The sequence below is a fragment of the Cupressus sempervirens genome, chromosome 1, assembly GCF_028749045.1.
Source record: "Cupressus sempervirens isolate cs-2001-9-10 chromosome 1, ASM2874904v1, whole genome shotgun sequence".
Lineage (NCBI taxonomy): Eukaryota > Viridiplantae > Streptophyta > Pinopsida > Cupressales > Cupressaceae > Cupressus > Cupressus sempervirens.
The window spans coordinates 294,048,294-294,072,095 of NC_143118.1; positions in this window are offsets into that span (position 1 = coordinate 294,048,294).

A 23,802-nucleotide genomic window follows, 5' to 3' on the forward strand; every position below is an offset into this window, starting at 1 on the left:
AGATTGGTCTAGGTAACCTCATTTGGCTATGAAGTATCAATTGATGAACTAAAATCAATAATTGAGCTACTATTGGTTGAGGCTAAGGATGAAGGAGTTTAAAATTTTGGAACCTATGAAGATAATTTTGGAATAATTATAGAAGAAAATAAATCTAAAGGTGAAGGGAGTGAAAGCCAAAACACTATTGACAATATACCATCAACATATGCAAATATAAAGGTTAAAAAATAGGTAGCGGAATGCAAACTTATGAGATAGGCGAGATCAGCAATAGCACAAGCTAAAAGAACAACGTGAAGTCAAACAGTAGGAAGATCACAAGCAAGCATGTAGAGACAAGTGACATAAACGCAATTAGTTCTAAGGAAACCAACAATAAGATTAGAAAGTACTATTTAGGAGTTGGCACAAGGAGTGAAGAAGTATGGAACTATTAGAGGCATACCATATTATAAATTTGAAAAGTGGAGCAAAGAAGAAAAGTTAGTATTTGAGGAAGCTATCATATATCCATACACAAATTTTCATATTATACAAGTAAGTTAGAAGGTAGAATTCCAATATAATTGTATGATAGAATTTTAATCAAGTGGAACAATGTAGATAAATTGGACAAAGATAGTCAAGAGAGAATGTTACATTTGGTAAAGCCAAATGTATCAATTGAAGAGATAGATAGGTTGCTGAATGAACATGAGAAGAAATTTTTTTATCAATTATAGAAAGGCCAAAATCCTTGTATGAATGGATAAAGATGTAGAATAAGATAGTGAAAGAATGTGGAATGTCATCTTTCATATCACAAGTACTACTACAAGAGAAGAACCATCTATTGGAACAATCTATGATTTAAATGAGTGAACATATTGACCTTACTTGTTAAGATAACCCCATAAAGAGTGGGTATGAACTAATATCATGCTTGGAATCAGAAGAGGAAATTTAAGAAGAAATTTTAGGACATGAAGAATTGAGTGAAGAATATGAAGGAAAGAAGAGTAAGACATTTGAAGAAGTGAGTGAGGAACAAGGAAACATAGAGAAAGTAGAAACTAGGGAAACTAGTGAGGCTACTACTATTTGAGTAATGATCTCTAACCAAGAACAAGGTAATAAAGTGAGAAACACATAAGGATAGAGTGAATCTAAAGATAAAAAGTTGCAAGAACATTGCAAGATATGGTATAGATTACTGAAGTCATGTGAAAAAGGAAAAGAGCTAAAGGAGATGAAGAAGAAGAAATCAATGCTAGACTTGAATTTGAGATATTGAAGAAACCCTATGCTAAATTACATCATGAAGACAAGAAGCTTTACACAAGAAGATTACAAAAAAGAGTAGATGTGTTCAACAAATTGGAAGACAAGCAAAGAACAAGATAGCTGAAAGAATGTTGAATGCACTATCTCAACTACTACCAGAAAGTTGATAAACAAATTGAAAGTGGAAGAAAATTGCATGAATTATTGGAAATAATAGGAAATAATAAATCTACTAAGGAAGAATTGAACACAGAGTTACAAAAAGGAACCAATAAGGGAAGATTGACTAGAATAATTGAATTGTTATAGAAAAAAAAAAATTGAAGAATGCAATAGTTGAAGGATTAAAAGATATGTAAATAATCATAATGATGAGAGATAATATTGATGAGAATTATTATACGCTACCATTCTATATGAATCTCATGCAACAACAAATGGATCTTACAGAAGTATTCTTGGATGAATTACCAGTTGGAACAAGTACATATACACTTGAAAAGATAATTAAAGTCAAAGGTCACATTGCAAGTATTTCAAGTTTACAAGATAAATGGGATTTTGTAATGGTGGGTATAACAAGTGCAATAAAACACATGGAATCCACAAAGTAAAGGATGCATTAATAATGACATCTTTGGCATTATTTTGAATGGGAAGAAGTTGGGAGAAGTTTGGAAAAGTTTGGAGAAGTTTGGTGAAGTCTGATAAAGTGTGACAGTTGAAGAAGATAATATGAAGATTATGATCAAACGAGGAGTAAATATTACATGTTATATTTCTTTAATATAAATTTTGCAACCATTGGTGAAGGGGGAGATTGTTACTTAGAACAAAATTCTATATACTCTTATTGGCATAGTTTTACTAATGTTGTCATTGTTGGTCAAACTTTATATTACTATGTCTAAGGACAGTGTTATCAAATTAAAATGTTATCGATTAACAAAACATATTAAGACAGTGTGTATTGGTGAAGCTAAAAGTGATAAAGGAGTTAAGAGCTAGTTTGGTTGGTGGAATACAATTAGAATATGAAGAGAAAATTAGAATATGTTTTATATTCTTTGTTTGGTGCACCAAATCAGAATTGTGAATAGGAAGATATATTTCCATTTTGTCCCTAAAAGGAGCATATGTCTATGACAAAAAATACCTATTATTGGAATAGTCCATTCCTATTTCCAATCTAACTGTCTCATATTACATTCTATTTTGAGGTTCGTAGTTGTGCATGATTGAGATGTAAATGGGAAGACTCTCAATGGGGTCTTGTTCTTTGCTATGTAGGTAGCTCTTGTGAATGTGTAGATTGATGAGTACAATCTATCATTCCTTATCTCTCATACAAGTCTTCTTCACCTTTACCGCTCATTCTTAGCTTTATTTTTGTAAAATGGTTGATGTAATTTCTTTAAGGGTTGGATCTACTACTGAATGTATGTGGCATGCTCCACAGGCAATAATCGGGGCAGTATTTTAGAAAATCCATGGAAATAGGTACCCTATAAGCTCATTTGGGTCACATAATGCATAGCAAGTGTATTATACACCATCTGCACTAGTATTAGTGTAAAAGATAACAACAAGAGACTTTCCTAGAAATATTTTGTAACATGTCACTTTTAGACTTTATTTTTATCGCTTTGCACAATGGAGATTTCAAGTAAGTTGCCAAGGGTTCTTCACAATGTTGTGATTATCATTCAATTTTCATGCTACTATGTTAACCAAATCCCTCAATGTTCACATGCTTGGATGACTCTCCAAGGGGCTAATAGAGTTGTTGGATGATGTCACAGTAGGGGTTTTGTGAGTGACCCTCCATATGGGTTTTAAATTAGGCATGTGTGGATAGTAGAGCTTTGAATCTATAGAGATGGTGAAGTTGAAATTATTTGGAAACTGGCACATATAGTCAATGCCTCTAACTAATGTCCACAAAGAAAATAGAAATAATTTCCTTGATTTCCTTGCAGTTTGTGGTCACTAATCAGCCTATTTTCCCCTTAGATTCCAAGTCAAAAGTGGTCCCTATGAACAATTAGAAACCTCCAATATTTTAAATATCCAACATTACTTTTAGAGAGGAGTTGATAGGTGGAGAATGATGCCAAAAACTTTATCTCTTGCCTTGCATTCAAACATGTCTCTCTATCAAACATCTGATATCAATGATCATTGATTTCCTACATCAATATTGTAAGTTTTCATTTCATATTCAAAATATCTTCATTTGAATCTCAATCTAACTATTTTTTAATTCATATTCCAATTTTAATTTTAATTTTATACAACCAAACAATAGATTAACATATTTCCAATCAAATTCCAGGTGAACCAAACATGATTGGAATTACAATTTTCTATTCCCATTCTCATTCCTATTTTCAATTCCAATGCCTAGAACCAAATGGAACCTAAGAGAAGTGTGTGGAAGGTTATAAAATGAAAAGACAAAAAAACCCTAATTAGATTATCAAATAAAAATGATGGTGAGAGAGAGAGAGAGAGAGAGAGAGAGAGAGAGAGAGAGAGAGAGAGAGAGAGAGAGAGAGAGAGAGAGAGAGAGAGAGAGAGAGAGAGAGAGAGAGAGAGAGAGAGAGAGAGAGAGAAGAAGAAGAAGAAGAAGAAGAAGAAGAAGAAGAAGAAGAAGAATTAGAGGGATGTAGCATTGTTGTAAGTAGTTGTTAGAGAAGATTTATTGGATGAGGAACAATGAGCTATCGAAAGAGCAATGGTGATTTGATGAAATGGACCTATCAAGCAGATGAAAGGTAAGTATAAGTCAATTTCTTGTTATTTGTGCCTAATCAATTGATCAACAAGATTTTGAAATCCTTTAACAAGGTGGCCTTTGGTAGGACTTTTGAAGTTCTATTTCGAATTCTTTATGAAAAACCTTTAATTAGGTGAGCATTGTAATCGTGGGAATAAATACCTTAAAAGAGTAGTCTTTAATAGGACTCTTGATACTCTTGGAAGGGTATTAGACACTTTTAATAGAGTGTAATCACTCAAAAGATGATATTATTGTAAAGCTCTCAAATGGACTATGTGTTACTGCAGTGGTAAGTTGTGGGTACCATAAAATTAGTGTTTTATGTGTTCGTATTTATGGTTTAAATGCTTATTGTATTTATTTTTGGAACTCATTAACTATAAGTATAAGTGAGGAAACAACATAATATTATTGGTTAAAGGCTAGAGATTATTATCAATTACAAAAAGAAAAAGTGTTTATGAAGGTAAAAAAATTGAAGTCTTGATTTACCCCTCCCCTACACCCACAGTACTTCTGACGACTTGTAGCTACCAACAAATCATACCCCCGAGAAAGGAGTCTCATTTCACCAACAATGTTATTGGGCATATCTTATGAGCTCCATCCTACCTATAATTTGTCTCATATCATCATATGTAACATGAAACAACCAACATGTTAATCTATCAATAGCATCACTAATCCATAGCAATGGTAAGTGAAATCAACTAAACCATAATATATAAGATCATGATAAAGGAATGCAATAAGTAAACATGTTAAGCATCATCTAAAATATGATATCTATGTATCTAAAGAAAAACATAAATCATAAGGAAACATACTCAAGATACACAAAAAATCTAGGTGAACATCAACTTTGGCCTGAAGAATAGAAGTAGACAATCTCTATACATTGGTCCCCAGTAGTGCTATATGTAGCTACATATCCCAACCACATAGTACCCATAGGCCCACTCATGTTGTGTTGGTAGAGATAATGACTAGACCATAATCACTAAATATAATCATCTATGGTTAACACACATGCCAAGAAGACTCTAATACCAACATTAATATGATCATGAGGGCAACGTGGTACATTAGATCATTGGTCACATACTCTATGGGATAACTATGTAGGGAACCTAGTGGAGTGTCATTAATTTCCTTGAGTAGTGCAAGTACTTTGAGCCTTCATTTTGACTCCCTCAAGAGGCCAGATATAGTGTCTTTGTTCTAACTACCTCAGGATGCCAGACGTGTACCTTCATTCCAACTCCCTCGAGAGACTAAGTGTTCAATAATCTTATCTTTCATTAAGTTTTAGTATATCATTTATTAATTTGGTTATCATGTATTATAACACTTCATGTTACCTTGTCAGCCACTTATGGGTTGGGGTACACAAGACAAGACACTCTACATGTGTACCGTAAATGCCCATGCTCATCACACGATGAATGCCCAAAGCCAATGAAAGTTCCCAACCCAACTCCCAAATGAATAATCTCTTAGCTGGCATGTATCTAGGAGTTCAGGTCTCATAAGATCCTATCATAGGAACATGCATTTTCTCGTGTGTGGTCACAACCAACTTTATGAATGTAATCACATAATACCTGTAGACACCTAAATTTGATTACACCACTTTGGTAATCCTATTTAGTTATCTCTAAAGGCATAATTAATTAAATTCCTATTTAATTAATCCTTTGCCATCCCCTAGCTGATTAATTTGATTAATCATCTATAGTCCTAATTGATAAATCAAATAACCTATTATTTATCAATTAAATCCTATTCTCCTATCTAATTCCAAAATCCCCATTTATCAAATAAATCTATTTGATAAATAAAATCCTCAAATATAAAAGCCCCTAACTTATCCCTAAACCCCCTTTTTAGCCTAATCCACCCCATCCACCCATACTAACCAAGCTTAGCCACTAACTCACCCACCCTCATGAATGCCATCCACTTGCAAATCTCTAACATCCCTAATCTAATCCTAAACCCAAGCTTAATCCACCCCCTAATGTTGTCACATTCCCTAAGCAAGCTTAAGACTTTCCTAAGCCAAGGAAAGTCAACAATCTCAACTCCCTCCAAAATATCCCAACCATCCAACAATGAATGCTCTTACAAAAGCCATAAAGACTCTTACAAGCTCTTACAAGCCATAATGAGGGGTCTTTATGAAGATATTATCCCTTGAGCCTCCTTTGTTGACTCATCCATCCGCTTTCCTCCATCCACTCACCCTATGACATGTGTCACTCCTTGATTGGTGCTAAACAAGCACAATCCATGTGCTCTCCTTTGAGTGCATCCTAGCCCTCCTTAACCATTTCCCCATCCTTACATCTTAGCCCTCCATCCCTCAAGCCCTTACCCTATAAATTGAATCCCCTCCCAAGCCATTTCATCACAACCTTTTGAGCTAAAGTTATAATGCTATTTTTGAGAAGCAAAAGCCTTAACCATACCCTTATAATGCCAAATTGAGAGCTCACAAAGCTACCAATTTTCCATTTTCATCTCCATTGAAGCTATTTTGAGAACCTTGAGAATACATCCCACATCCACATAATAGACTCATCTCTAAATCAAGTGACCATTCTCATTGGGAGAGCCATTCCATGGCTCATATTCTCATTTGAGGGTTTTCACTTTGTCTCTCATATATGTTATGGTTTTTATGCTAGTTAATGCTTTGTTCTCTTGATAGATTAGTATTACTTGCTAACATATTTCTCATATACAATACCAATGTAAGGGTTGGATATGATAAATACAAAAAATGATACAAGTATAACAAGCTTCCTCAATTGACCTATATCTAGGAGTATGGATTTGACACAAATCCCAATAATATAATGAGTCACTAAGTAACATGAACTCAATTAACTAGCCTAAATATGAGAATATGAATTCTACACCAATCCAAAAGATGGTAAAGTAAAACTATGGTCAAATTGGAAACCTAACATAAATTCCAAATCTATGACCAAAACAAGTTCCAAGAAATAACCACAAAAACTAGGTGGCATGCAAAATTAGGTGATGTAAAAATCACTCAAAAATCAAAATTCTTGAAAGTTGAAAATATTAAAATTCATTTCCCAAATGGTTGTAAAACATCCAAATATCAAATAAAATTCAAGCTTTAAGTTTGTATGCAAATTTGGGTAGCATAACAATACAAACTTCCAAATTAAAACATCAAAAGATTCCCATTTACCCATTCCCACCCAACTGGGCCAAATTAACCTAATAAAATTGAGGTGAATAGTTTTTTTCAACCTCCAACCATAAATAAATCAAAAGAAAAACTTAAAATGAGCCAAAACCACTCAAATAGAAAAGCCCTATGTCATAGCAAAAAGGGAAAAAATAGAAACAAGAACCACAAAATAATGAGGGCACCAAAAGTGATGAAACATTTCACAAAGGAGGAGGTTCCCGCTATGAATCCAATGAACCTATTCTCATGGTGATCTCATGAGCACAACTCACACTATGAACAAAAGACCAAATCTCTCACAAGAAGGTTTTGGAGGATTTGCTTGAAAATCCTAAATTCCAAAGTGAGGATTCCCAATAAACTCACATTTTAGCCAATATATGCACTTTTACAAATTGAGATATAAATTTGATTCTTCAATTAAAATAATATAATAAGCTTTGTTAACCCAAATGAAATTATGCATTTACAATTAAATTGGAATTCAACTATGATAAATTAGTTGACAATAAAATAAAGATTAAATCAAATAATTAAAATCCTTTTAAACCATTAAAATAGAATGTAATTTAAGCTTTTTTGCAACAACTACGGAACCCTAAATTTGTAGACATGCTCATGGGTCTAATCACATAATACATTATGAATCTAGTTTTACCAATTACCAAAGGGTTAAAATAACACAATAAAGATACGTCACCCATACAAGGATGATATTGGCTCAACATGAAAGCTCTGATCATTAACTCCATGTGCCACTAGGGATATAAGTCTTGCATAGTAAATGAACAAAATCAAGTGTAGATACATAATATATAATAGTGAAGCAAAAATTATGCATAATCATGTAATAATGGATCTAATTAATCTTACTTAAATAACCCATTTAAATAAGTCTACTAATAGATATGTGTAGCACAACAATCCATAAATCCAATATGGATAACTTATTTCCTAATTATTTTAAGAATTTACTAATGGAAGTAATAACAATTACTCAACAACATAATTGATGGCACCAAAAGCATATAAGTCAATGTAGGGTAAATTTTTGTTTCAATTTATCTTAAGGTTTGGTTTTGTTCTGGAGGTTTAGTTTAATCCTATTGAATGTCAATCCAGGGTCATAGACTAATCAAAGATATTGGGGTAATTTATCAAAGGGATGATGATAATAAATTAGGTGGAGATGGAATAAAATTTATAGGAAAAGAGAAAATCTAAATTAGGAATTTACAAATCAACCCCTTATACTAATAGTCATGAATGAAACTTTAAGTTTATTTAATGAAATCAAACATCACATGAAAGTATAATCTTAATCGAATTAGGATTTTATTCTAAGGAAACATTATTACTTTTAATCACACATAAATCATTCAAAAAGTAATCACACTTATACTTATTTCCTTAACTACCACACTTAGATTCCTTGAAAGATATCATTGAGTAACATTACAAGAATCAAGACTTTAGTTGGCAAGATTGTGGAATGAATGGTGGTAGGAAGTGATTTGTTATCGGAGGTCAATGATGTTGTGAGAAAATATGATAGGAACTTGGTAATTTTGTGAGACAAAGTGAGAGTTTGCAATAGAAAGTTGTTTGGTTTGCAACACAGTTGATGGACTTGTGATAGATTATAGTATTGTGGCAGGGGATAAGGAGTGACAACAAATTTTGAATGGTATATTGAAGTAGAATGAAGAAGGATGAACTCTAAAATTTAGTATTTTAATCCCAATAAAAAATAATCTATTTAGTTCCCAACATCTAACTATATTCTTGCCAATCTATAACCATGCACTCATGAAAGAGATTGTACAACATATTTAAAGAAAAACACACACAACTTAACAAAATGATCTCACTAGGTTTCTTGATAGGGGGGCTTTCCTCTAGTTCATATGGCAAGAGATGAATCAACACAAACTCCTATAGGAATTCCACTTTACTAATGCATTAAACTCAAAAGAATAGTTTTAATAAAGGTTTCATATATATTAACATACTAACTTACGATTAAGCACCTATTTATATAGGTTCACAATATCTTACTAACTATTCAACTAAGTTGTTATGGTCAATGGCCTTTATCCTAAACATAGATAAGTCCATATTTCAATTTTGCCACTGGCCACAAGTTTTTAACTACAAAACAAACATGACTAAAAATAATATAAGGCCTCAATCGATTTATTTAAATGTTTACAAAATTGATTGCCCAAAATCAAATGGCAAGACAATAACCTCTATGATTATTCAACTCTGTGGCTGGTCCCATTTCCACTCATTCACCTATAGTTCATGTAGTAGAATTAATCAAAATATGTCATTTTCCACATAATTGACCACTTTTAGGGATTATTCTTCCATCTTCAAAGAAGTGCTAATTATCCTAATTCCTTATCAATTAATTTGGAAAAATGGAACTACATACTAAGGGAATAAGGAAAAATAGAGGAGAAAGAATAATTAGAAACAAGACACTTTTGACACCCAACATTTATCCCCAACCTAAGGACTCTACATGTCCTCATGTGAACAACATATACAAACTAGGTGGAGGAATAGATATGTCATGCCTTTGCTTCTCAGGAGTCTTTGAATGGATCACTACCTTTTCTTTTCCTTCATCATTTCCCTGAGCCTGAACTTGTAGTTGTGTGTGAAGTTTTTGATTCTCTTGTTGAATTTTACTAATAGCCTAAAGACAATCATTAATGGAAACATTAGGAGATGTATGTGGAGCCACTACTGATAATGGAATAACAAGAAGAGCACTGGAAGGATTAACGATCTCTTTAAGAGTCAATTCAAAAGAGATAGTATTGTGTGGTAAGGTTTCTTTTATAGTATCATGATGCTACCCTAATTATTGGTGATAAAAACTCACCATTTTCTCACTAAATTCTTCCCTTTCTACAAGATTTCTAGGAAGAGTAGAAGAGAGCTACTCACCACAAGGGAGCTTTTTAGTACTCTATTTTCCTTCCTTATTAGGTGTCTAATCACCTTTTTCATAACTTCCTCTAGTAACAGTCTATAATGTCTTATCCTCACCTAAAAAATCAATTTTCATACCATGCTTGACTCTAAAATTCTTTTCTCTATTAGGTGACTAGTGGTTAAGGTTCCCCTCACCTAGCAATTTTGTTTTGTACATTTCCTAGTCTCTAGATTCCTTGTGAGAAATATCCACTATGTCATGCTGCTTATTTTTTGTTTTTTTTGCCTGTGAAGTTCTTTATCCATTTTCTTTCTATTTTTTATTGGTACTACTAGAAAACACCTATACATCTTCCTCTATAGCAACGTGGAAAACAATAGCAAGATTATCTAGCAATCTAGAGAACCTTTTAGGGTTTCTTTTAACAAGAAGTGCATTACGTTTCTATAGTGGTTTAGGAGATTTTTAAGTAGGGATAACTTCTTGGCTTTACTTCTTAGAGGATTCTTCCTTAAGGGTTGCAATTTTATTAGGTTGAGGTTCATTAGGGATATTATTTAAAAAGGAATCCTCTTCAAGCTAAGGTTTAGTAGTTTGAAGGTCATGTATGACCAAAAGTTTGATCAAACTATGATGGGCCAGGAATTGAACATGATCATCACGATACTGACGGCATGCATATTTTAAGGAATAATGTAGGTAATATGGGAGATTAACAAATTGACCTAATATTAAATGCAACATAAGCCTAAAGTGATGAGCATGAACATAGTTAAAATGGACTTTGCAAATAACATACTAAATCAAAAATTTAGATACCTCATGTCATGGGGGTAGAAGGTTTTTCCATCAAGCTCCTTGCACCTAAACCATTTCAACCGATTCATTATGTTGGAGAATTTTTTTTTGGTTTCTTTTAAGATCAATGACCTTTCTATGAGCACTAGGAAAGAACAATGCCCCAATTTGGGGCAAATTCATCATCATGGCAACTGTTTGTACAAACACTGAAAATGTTAAAACCCAAATAGTAATAGTATCTTTTACAAACCCTTGAGTGAACACCATGGCAACTGCATCATCATGGCCACTTAATCACTAGAAAAAATTGAGCCACCTTGCATGAAGAAATATCTTATAGGCTTCTCTACTAGAAATGAGCTCTTCCATGGATGAAGGCTCATACCACTTGTGTTTTCAAGCCATTGTGACTTCTAGTATTTAATGGTGGTAGAAGGTTTTACAAAATGCAAAGCTGATGGTATGTGAAAAAAAAACATAAATTTTGGTGAGCAAAAAAATAAAGGGGAGTGATATATTATCATTGATATGACTGGAAATTTATGAAAACCAATGGCCAGCTAGATAAATCATAAGGGAAATGAACCCATACTCCCCCCACCAACTTTAGCAATGAAAATGACCTCACTTTTCCAAATTAACTAAGAGGAAAAAAAAGATAAAACCACAACTTAGAAGAAGGAGAGAAATACTCCATGTAGCTATGAAAAAATTCATCCATCGATCATGTGGGAGAATGACATTATAATGGCAGAAAGATCCAGAGAGGCAATAGAGACATCATGAAAGTAAAAGCCACAAAAGAATAGGTGTCACATAGATAGTAGAAAGGATGTGATGCACATGTGAAATACATGCCAAGACAGAGTGGAGAAAGAGGATAGAAGTGATAGAAACATTGGAAACAAGGCCAAGGAAAAGGAAGAAGAAAGTAGAAAATGAGGTGTGCATGCATGAAAAAACCCATAGCAACAAGGGCATCAAAAATAATGCATACAAAGAAGAATTATAGGAATAAAGAGACCTTATTGTGATTAATTAGTCCTTCTAGCTATGTGTGATGTTTTTGTGTGGTAGTGTTATTGTTGGGTTGTTGTTTTGTTTTTGTTTTTATTTTTTTTGAAACTTTTGATAATGATACTAAGTCATCGAAGATTCCATTTTCAACCGAGTGTCGCCTAGTAATGTCAAAGAACTAGTTTTCACAACTAGAAATTATTTCAACTATGAGTCACTGGAAAACCAATTTTCAACTAGTAGTTGGCCAACAACATTGTTGGATCCCCCTTTTTTTTCTTCTTTTTTAGTTTTAACACAATTCATCAATGTTGAAGGAGGGCAAAGGCAACTAGGGTAAGTTCCTTGGCCACATTTAGGAAGAAAGCTTCTTTGGAGAGAGGATTCTTATATAATTTTAGTCGATGACCATTAATGAGGAGCTTGCGATGTTCAAAATCCATAGTGTAAAGTTGAATTGCACCATTGTAAGGTTTGAACCATCTTGTATGAAACTTTCCTTTGAAATCCTAGAACTAGGAGTCATACAAAAGTGCCCAATTGTCAAGCTAGAAAGAACATTGGTGGATATGTTTATCATGCCACAATGCACATTATTTTTGGACAATCTTGGTGTGAAGAAGTGCATCTTGACGTAACTCATCTAGAGAATATAACTGAGCAAGGTAGTCCCTCTGAGTATCAAAGAGACTCAAACCAACTTGTAAAGCAATTCAAAGAGTCTTAATCTCGAACTCAATGGGAAGAAAAACCTTCTTACCATAGACTATCTCATAATGGGTCAGACTAGTATTAGTCTTCCATGTGGTTTTATAGGCCCATATGGATTTAGAAAGACATATGTGTTGTAATGTGGAGCCTAATCAAACTCAGAGTTTATTCAGCATAATTTTCTCCCCATATTATTTTTATGGGGGTTCGAGGACACCACCCCAAGTGCACTCCCTGTCATAGTATAGGGTAGGGTCAAGGGGCAACACCCTCGTGGGGGTTATTGAGGGCAGCACCCCCAAAGCTAAAAATGACCTTATATTATAAAATTTGTTAGCTATTATTTTCCTATTAGATGACTTGTACTAGCCCTAATTTTGTAAGTAGAAAAAGTTTGTATAAAAGGCTTAGGGTTACGGATTTCATAATGTAATGGTGATATTGTAGCTTCTTGCAGTGGTATTTGAGCTATAAGGGATTGCAGATTGTAATCAATGGACAATAATAATATTGGACTTGTTGCTGGTGGGCATAGCCTAGGGATTGGGTGAACCACATTAAATCCTAGTGTCTTGTGTTCTCTTATGTGTGATACTTTGTTTTTTGATATTGGTTACATTTGCATGTAACTATTATTTCTATCTAAGGTTAATCCTAATAATATGGCTCAATCATGCTTATATAGTGCAACAGTCTCAGTAAAAATATTCTCAAGTCTTTGTTAGTTACCTCTACTTGCCCATTTTCCTAAGGATGGTAAGGAGTGGACTTTTGGTGGTGAAGTTCATATTCTTTGACTAAAGCAGCTATGAGCTCTAAAGTAAATTGAGGTCCTTGATCTATAGTGATTTCCTAAGGTACACCAAAGTGAGTGAAGATTTCTAAATATAAAAAGTTAAGTACCTTTGTGTCTTGTGCATGTTTGAGAAAAATAACTTCAACTCACTTTGTGATGTAGTCAATACAAACAAGAATGTACTCCTTTTTATTAGAAGGTGGGTTGATAGGTTCCACACAATCTAGACACCACTTCTCAAAGGGTTCAATATAGAGCTAAGGGTGTAATGGAATCTCATCAAATTGCGTTGGACAACCCATTCACTGGCATTGATCACAATGTTGAATATGGTTTTTACAATCCATATGGAGTGTAGGCCAATAATATCCTACAGTAAGAATCTTTTGAGGGGTCCTTTGAGATGAAAAGTGTTTGCCACTAGGTTTAGTATGACAGGCATGGAGAATATCAAATACATCATCCTTAGGAATACATCAACGCATGATGTTGTCAATGTTGGTTTGGAAGAGAAGACCATCAATCTAGGTGTACTATCCATTGAGACTAACTAGCTTTCGACATTCTAAGGGAGAAAAATGCAGCAAGAACTTTGATGATATCAAATCATTGGCAATGTCAATGTACCACAGAATCTTCACATAAATAGAAAAGAAATGTTCATCAGGGAGTGTTGTCAACTAGAATAGGTTCCTTATCTAGCTATGGCAACTTAGATAAGAAATATGCAACCATATTTTCTCGGCCAGGGTTATCAAGTATAGTGACATAAAATTCTTGTAATAAAAGAATCTATCTAATAACTATACTAGTTACTACTAGCTTATTCATTAAAAATTAAATTATTGAGTGGTCTGTATGAACAAACACTTTATAACCAATAATGTAATGCCAAAATTTATTAATAGCATAGAAAATAGATTGAAAAATCCTTTTCAGTTATTGTTTAGCTGATCATTGCACCAGTAAAGTTCTTGCTGATGTAATAGATAGTGTAAAAGAGGTTATCATCCTTTTGTCCTAGTACTACTCCAATAGAAAAATTAGAAGCATCAGTGTGGCTATGAAAAGGCAGTTCCCAATTAGGGCCTCTCAGAACAGGAGCAGTCACAAGATTATTCTTGATAATCTCAAAGGCTCCTTGACATTCAGGGGTCCAAGTGAAGACAACATCTTTGATTAACAAGACAAACAAAGGGAAAGCAATGTTACTAAAGTTTTGAATAAATACCATAAATATCTAGCATGAACAAGGAAACTCCTAATGTCTTTTTGGATTGAAGGTGTAGGGAGGTTCTGGATGATTTGAATCTTTTTGGGATCAATTTGGATACCTTTTGAGGAGATTAAGTGCCCTAATACAATTCCCTTAGTCATTAACATATGAAACTTCTCATGGCTTAGAGATAAATTAGTGTCTATACATCTCTTAAGTACTTTCTCCAAGTTATCTCTAGCTTTTTCAAATGTGTTCCCATGGACAATGAAATCATGCATATAAACTTCTACACAATCATTAACCAATTTAACAAAGATGCTTAATATTGTTCTTTGGAATGTGGCAAGAGCATTACATAACCAAAAAGGAAGAGCATTACATGTCAACATTCCCCATGGACAAGTGAAGGTTTTCTTATCCTGATCTTATGGGGCAATACAAATTTGATTGTACTCATTGAATCCATCCAAGAAAGAGAATAATGAATTCCCTACAAGATATCCAATACTTGATCAATAGAGGGTAATGGAAAATGATCCTTCTTAGTAGCCTTATTTAAAACCCTGTAATCTACAAAAATAAGCCACTTACCATTTTTCTTTGGTATGATGATAGATGAAACTAACAATCAAGAGTTTTTGAAGTTCTTTAACTACATCGTGCAAAGAGGGATTGAGTCTTTGTTGTGGTTGTCAAACTGGATGACTTCCTTCTTTAATGTAAATATGGTGGTTACAAGTATCTAGATGAATACCTCACATGTCCTAATATTCCCATGCAAATTCGTCTTTATGTTCTTTGAGCATACCTATAATATCTTTGACTTGAGCTAGTGTTAACTATGGATTAATATTGAGAGTGTATCTTGGTAAGATCTCTATAGGTTATGATGATGTAGGAGCATTAAGAATAATCTTTAGTGATGGATCTATTTTATCTAAGGATAATAATGGACTATACAAAAAATGATATGACAGAAGATGGTGTAATATAAGAAAGTGTTGGATAGACCAAGGATAGCCTACCAGGGGAAATTCTCCAAAAGGACAGTCAACAGTCACTTGAGAAGGAAAAACCATAGTTTCTAAGCTATCATTAGAATCATACCTATTCTAAAGAAATTTTTCAAAAATGTTGTCATCATTAAGTTCCACAAGGTATTGTACTTGTTCAATGGTAAGGAGTGGTACAAAATATTCTAGATCAATATAAACCCATGCATGATCTTCTATATCTAAAAACGGTTTAGTCAAGGGATACAAGGTCAATTATTTTATTTGTTCTCGATTGGAAGTAAGAATGTTACCTAACTGGCAGTTGATGTGGGCATTAGTAGAGGCTAATCATGGTCTCCCTAGAATCATAGGATATCCCCCCAACTTAACTTTTGGTTGCAAAATCATAAAATTGAACAATGTCTTCTATAACCCCCTCTGGTTTGACTAAGGATTGATCATCAGTATAAAGTACTATAGGAGTAGATCTAAGTCCATCCAATGATAATTTAATTTTTTTTTAATTGGTCATCACATTTATATCAGCACCTAAGTCCACAAGTGTATTAGGAATGACAATTTTACTTATATTTACCTATATGACTAGACTGCCAAGATCTATGTGTTTTTTAATAGTTATATTCCTTTACATTAATTATGTCAATTGTCCAATAACTTGAATGGTCTTTGGATCCTCCTCCTTATTCTCTTTTCAAGTTCATAACTTGTGCACCATTTTGTTGTATACTGGTATATCCTTGAGAGCCTACAAAGGAGGAATTTTAATATTAACATTGTGTAATTCATTTAAAATATCAAAATTTGAATGTGTTGGCTATTGAGGTTCTTGCTTAGGGATGAATCAATTAGGAAAGGGGAGCTCCTTTTCTAGTTCTTCAAGTTTGTCGTGGACCTCTATAATAGTAGATCCTTTAAGAGCGTTCCCTAATCTTAGTTGTACACCATCCAACTCAATTCTGTTTATAGGATATGCAAGAAAATTGGCGACCTCATTATTATAAAGAGGTTGAGAAGGATTATTATTAGGATTTGGATTCAGCTAAGTTATAATGGATGTGGGTTTAGGTAGTTGTGGTAGATTTGAAGGTGGATTAGAGGAAGATAGAGGCATTAGAGGAAGACATTTTTGATGTTGTTGATAGGTACTTATCATTGGTAGTGGAGGAAAAGAATTTTGTGGAAGATAGGATTGTGTATAAAGTTGTGGAGGTAGATACGAGGATTGGAGTACATATGGCCTCCATTCCTGATGTCATGGTTGTGTATTAGGTTGAAAATATTGGGGCCATTGAGAATAGGGTTGAGGTTATTGCCAACCTCCATACCATGGACCTTGGTTAGAAAATTGTTGAGATGGTCTAAAAAATGTTTGTTGGAGAACCCTCTAGGTGGGAACCATAAAGTAAACTAGTTCTTCGGTATACTTCATAGGAACCATCCCTTCAGGAAGAATTTGTAGTGTCAAAGTATTGCTAGCTTGCTCAAGGGATGCTACATGAGTCTAATTATAAGGGAAGTCTTCTGGCCCATGCTTATTATGACAAGTTGGGCAATATGTTGTCAATGTCTTTTCAGCTTCCTCTTATTTCTTGTGAGTATACAAAGTGTCAATTTTCTTGCCCATGTGATTTAATAAAAAAAATTTAAGGTCCTCAAGTAAATTAGCAATTTTCTCGCTTAGAGATACTTGATGCATTACCCATAGTGGAAAACTTACTTGAATGTCCACGAACAGATCTATGAGACCATAAATAGTTCCTACATATATCAAAAATATCATCGAAGGATAATCTAGAAATATCACCTTTACCAATCAAGTTTAAAGCATCCATGGTTTCATCTCGAATTCCCCTCAGGAAGAGCATTTTGATGGTATCTCTAGTTAAATCAAGGCATCTTGAAAGTTGTAAACTAAAGGCAAAACACTCTAGGAAATCTTCAACTGACTCATCCTCTCATTGATTCATGTGAAAGATTTCATCTCATACTTCCTTGGTCTTATGATTTCCTGATATTTTTCTAGAAAAGCATCTTTCATTTAGTCTCATGTTCTAATATCCCTAAGTCTCATAAAATATTGTAATGTGGCATCTTTCAATGTAGTTGGGAATATCTTTAATTTTTTGAATCACTTTGATAATCATAGGTATTACAAAGGACATCAAATTCAAATAGGAACATATCAAGATCCTTAGAGGTTAACCCCCTAAATATAGAAAGTGTTGAGTGAGGGATATTCTTCATAGGGGCATTATCCTTGAGAGACTAAATAGGAAACTCAAAGGTCATATTATGTTGAACAATTGCATTACCATTATTTCTAGCATTGTTACCTCCTACATCATTTCCAATATTACCAGCAATGACTCCTTCCAAGACTTTTTGTACCCAACATGTGTAGTATGTCTTAAAAGGTTGTTCTGGTGGATTTGGAGGTTCACTACACCTAGATTCATATAGATTTTTTAATTTTTGAAACATTTCAGAAGTTATATTAGTGGAGGTGGATTGAGAAGTTAGTCGTAAGCCAAATTTGTTCTTTGGTTTGGTTTTGATGGTTAATGGACCTTTCTCTTTTTGTGGTTTTTGAATTTTTCAACTACCTACTAACTCTTTCTTAACAAACCTTCCTTGACTATCTCTAGCCCTATTCATGCATCTAAATGGTTTACTATAGTGCAAACTAAAGCTACCAAACTAAGAAAGGTTGACACTTGATCAGGAACTCTCAATGACACATTGTTCCTATCTTAACTTTCTACGACTTCACATCTTTGTTGGTAAATAGATTGTTCTTTTCAATTTAACTCTTAAATGCCCAAATTTGTGAACAATATATGATTACAATAGTTGTAAAGTTTTTATTAAATTACTAACTTCCCTCTAAATTCTTAGGTATAGCTTCCTATTGTAATAGTGATTTGCAGTGAATTATGTTTACTTCTAAGTATAAAACGGGGTGTGTTCTTAACAAGAGAACAAGAGAGGTAAACCAAGCTAGGCCTAAACAAGAACTAACGTAGGCATGAGTTGGTATTTTAAGATTAGTTAAATCTAAGGATTCACACATCTTATGAACTTGTAAAGCTTAATGATTTAGCAATGTATGCTAACTAAAACTAAACTGACTATAGAGATGAAAATATTGACTTGAAGGAAAAACACAAAAGGGGATTCTCTCAAACCTATGATAACAATACTATTATCTTCAGTTTACTATTTTGAAATAGGGGAATAATACTATGTTCTTTCCTTTGTTTAATTAAGACAAAAGAGAAAACATAAAACTAACATAAACAAAATGGAATAGAAAATAATTGACACAAAATACCATTCAATCATCTCTACAAAATCAAGTATTTCATACCAAAAATTAGCAAATGCTTGATTAATCTTTTGATTTAGTAAATATAGGATTATGAAATGACCATTACACAATGGAACTCAAATCAATTTATCTCCTCCAAAATAAAAAATGGAAAGGAGCCAGTTTGTCTATTACAATCATTACATCAAAATATGAAGGGCGAGATATGAATCACTTTTCCTTCTTTCCCTTTTATGACTTCGCCTTATAAGCTTTGGTGATGACAATGATTCGAATCAACTCTTTATGTCTATGAACATAGACATTTGTGTATCGTAACAACCACTTGGAATGCTCTCTAGCTAAATCTTTGATGGTATTTAACCACTCTTGTATCTCCTCCATAGCCACATGTACACACCCACCAAGTTTTTGGAGCTCAGAAACTCTATTTTGATGGTCAAAAGATATCTTTGTCAAGCCATCTATATAACTGGAGAAGTTCTTTTGCATGACGGCCACTCTAATGATCCCCTTTCCTTGTCCACTAGTATGAGAGTTTCTATGTAGACCTCTTGAGAGTTCATAGTTTCCATCTTGATCCTTTTTCACTTTGGCTTCTATTTCTTTAAGTCCTTCCTCTAACACCAAGATCATCTTAGACTTGAATTGCATGCTCTACTTCTATTTCTTTAAGTCCTTCCTCTACCGCTAGGGTCATCTTAGACTTGAATTGCATGCTCTAGAGCCACTCAAATAGAGGTTCATCTCCCTTAGGAAGAATCTTTGCTTCCACAGCCTCCTTAGCCTTCATGTGGATAATCATCTTCAACAAAGAAATGCAATCTTCACTCTTAACTTTCTCTATTTCCAAGGTAGCTTGATTTGCTAAAATATTGTCTTTCTTTGTTTCAAGCCTCAGTATTGCATTGTTGATTTGTTTTTTAATGGAAAGTCCTTATAACTTGAGTTTCATGCACTATTCTCTATTGATATACCCAAAATATTTATCTTCTTGTAGCTGAGAGATGATTACTTGAACATCAGTAGTAGTAGGATTGCTAGTGATTAACATTCTTGAGATGCTTGCCAATGGGGTCACTAACTGCCTAATAAAGCCATTGAGTTCATGGATTTTTGCTTTCATTCTGACATTTGATAATTTAAGGCTTTCAAGCTATCCCTTTATCACATCTTTTTTTGACTCCAATAAGCCAACCTTGGTGTCATGTCTGACTTCCTTGAGATCCATAAAAATGTAGGGAAAAATTGTCTATAGACATATCTTTGATTCTTCCTTCTTTAGTGGGTTTGTCAATTTCCATTGTCAAATGCCTTATGTTAGGATCTTGTCCAAGAATGAACAATGTCTTCTACTTTTTGACTTTTCTCAATGCTGATCTAGAGTGGATAGCCAGAGGTAAAGTCTCTTTGTTAGGAACTCCTTCCTCTCTCCTCTTTCTTTTCCTATCCAATGTTTCCTCCAATCATGAATCTATGCTGATCACCGTGGATGAGCCCCAAGTGTGTCTATACTAAACATATTTCTCTTGACTAGGGTGAGTGTTTTTGTGGCCAAAGAGAAAGGATTCTTTGGGGCCTATGAGATGAGCTTTGAAGATTCTAGGCTTTTCTCTACCTTTGCAATCTTCTTTGTTGCTTCATTAGACTCAATAGACTCAATCTCATTACTTCCACCATCTCCAAGATCCACTATTTTCACTTTGTGATCTACTAGGAAGGAGTGGTCTTGCACTTATAGATGGGATTGGACTACTATGGGGTGAGAGAGCAAGAGTGACTGCACCATCTTTTAACTCCTTTGCCTTCTTCTTCTCGACCTCTGTTGGAGATCTAATCATTGGTAGAGAGTCATCTTGATAAGTTCTAGCAAGGGGAATTCTTTTTTTAGGAGGTTGATCACCTTCATCTAATGGTTGTGTTGGCCCTTGGGTAATGGCCAAGGTTGCACCTGATGTGCCACCCTGAGAGGAGGGAGCCACTATAACTTTTGGGGAAGATTGAGTAGATGTGCCTTTGCTCTGACTCCTCCTAGTTGTGGTCCATTCAACCCATTTTCTAGTCCTCTTGTAGATTTGAGCCATCATTATATCTACCACTTCCCAAAAATCTTCATAAGGTTCTAAGTTTAGTGGAGTGCCTCTTAGCTTGGTTAGGTAAGTATTGATATACATGTTCTGGCCATCATCTTCTACTCCTTCTACATTAATATTGACTTTTTATATTTTCACTTGATCAATTATTAGTCTAACAAAGGCTCAATCATAGCTCTCAAACTCATTCTTGCAATTGGTCTAGTAATCTTCAATGGTGATAATGTTCTTAATTACACTTCTAATTTTCAAAACATCCCTTGCATAACCATTTGGGTCAAACATGGGCCTTAGGACATTGTACATGTCTAGTTTATACTTCATCTCAAACACCTTCAACATGTTCTTGGCATTAGAGTGGGTGTCACAGCTAAAAGCCCCCACCTTCATGGGGAATTTGTACCCTTTCTTCTTCAAGCTCCCACTCAATATGTTCACTTGAATGACCTGCTACATGATCTCGATCAACATGATCATGTCACTGGGATATCTTGGTAGCTTCAAGGGGAAACCATCGAAAGCTACAAGAAAAAAATAAGAAAAAGGATTAGAATTGGATGAACTAACTCCCAAATTGGTTGATGGCTTTCATAGGTTTAGGATTGAATCTCCTTTTTGGACATTCTTGTAGCTCCCTAAAAATCCTCATAGTGAATGCATCATTAACTTTCACATACTCTGCATAGCTATTTTCCAACTATAATCATGGATAAAACTCATAAGATTTCACATCATTGAGAAAATTTTCCACTCTTGGGAGGCTTGATCATAGTTGTAACAAGGCCAACATATAGATGAGGAAAGAGGACATATAGAATGTATTGTTAAATTTTGCAGAACAAAGAGCATTGGATAGAATTTTACTTACCTCATGGGTCCAATCAATATATTGGGTGTCAAAGAAAATGAATTGCACTAAAAATAAATACTAATCAATGAAATTGAAAGCTACTACATCACCTTTCAATCTATGTAGGAGGACCAAGATATCAATAATCTTAGGTTTGAGATTAGTCCCAAACAAGGCCTTAGGAACCTTACTCTTAGCACTCTATAGTTTCTAGAACCATGTTTACATGATTTCTTTCTTCCAGATCATTTTCTTTGCGAAGAACTTAGAAATGACTCCTCCAAAGGTCAAGTCTAGGAATTCCTCTCATTCCAATACTTAAGGACAATTCACCATAGTTTTCATGTCGATCAAAATCAACAGTGTATCATTAGGTAGCATGATCTGCCTTGTTTTTGGGTTGAAATGATGTATACATTTGTAGATTAACTCTAGAGCCTAGACTACAATTGGAAAACCAATTGCCTTGACCAACTCACATCCTCAAAGCTTCTTATTGATGGGGTTAATCTACTTAGATTTCAAAATCTTCCATGTCATAGAAACAAAGAGACGTATCTATGAAATTTTTCAATTGGGATTTGATTTCATTCAACCTGTCAAAACTCGCAAACCTAGTTGCCATTACTTTGAGAGCAAGATTTGAAATGGGAAAGTGAAAGGAATGACTAATGCAACATATACTAGTTTTTTTAAAAAGTTATGCACATTAACAAAACAGTAGTTCAAGGAAAGAGTAGCAGTTTGTTCAACTATTTGTGTTTCCATATATATATAGGAGCCTCGATTCATCTGTTGGTCTTCAAAATTTATGCCACATGAATGAATTAAAGGAGATACCCATTGAAATAGTAAATGTGAGGGTTTAATGGGAATCTAGGGGTACTTTCATTATTCCATTGGTTCAACAATAACTTTCTATCTCCACATAACTTACTTTCCCATTTTCATTTAAGTTTTGGGAAGTGTCCATGGGAAAATGTTTGTTAAGTTGGATTCTGATCATTAACTCTTTTCTATAATGGTTAGACCCTTTCTGTTATCATTCTAAGATGATTTATGCACAAATTGTGAATCTAACCTAATCATCGGCTTGATTTTCTTTGGAATTCAGGAAATTATCTTCATGGATTGAAAACCCATTGAGGAGAAGGCAGTTTTTGTTTCTCTGCCAATGTTTCCTTTCTTAATTGAAAATTAGACCATTGCCCTTCTTTGGATTGGAAAATTCTAAGTGAAGTGCAAAGACCTTGTAGGACACCACTTATTTTTCTTTTTCATTCTAAATTTCCTTTTTGGAAAACCAACTTCATGGGTTGAAAACCCACTGAGGATAATTTAGTTCTGAGTTTTCTATCGGGGATGATTGTGAGAGCCATGAAAAATCTTTAAAAAATTATGAAATCATAATCACAAATTGAGCATGGATTCACCATAGGATGCCTTGTTATTTTTTGTATTTTTGATCTGTGTGTATCATTTAGTGTCTTTTATGAGAAATCAATTTCATGGGACCCACCAAGGAGAAGACAATTTCTGATTTTCTGTAATCTTCTTTTTTGTTTTGAAAAAGTGGTAGGCCATAAGTGGATATAACTTATAATTGATCATTGAATGACTAACTTGAATCTCCATTGGACTAGGCACTAACCTACCTATAAAATCACTCGACGGATGAAGAACCGCCTAGCTATGAATGAGGAGAGGGAGAAAAGGGAAAATGTGATGGAGACTCATCCAAGCT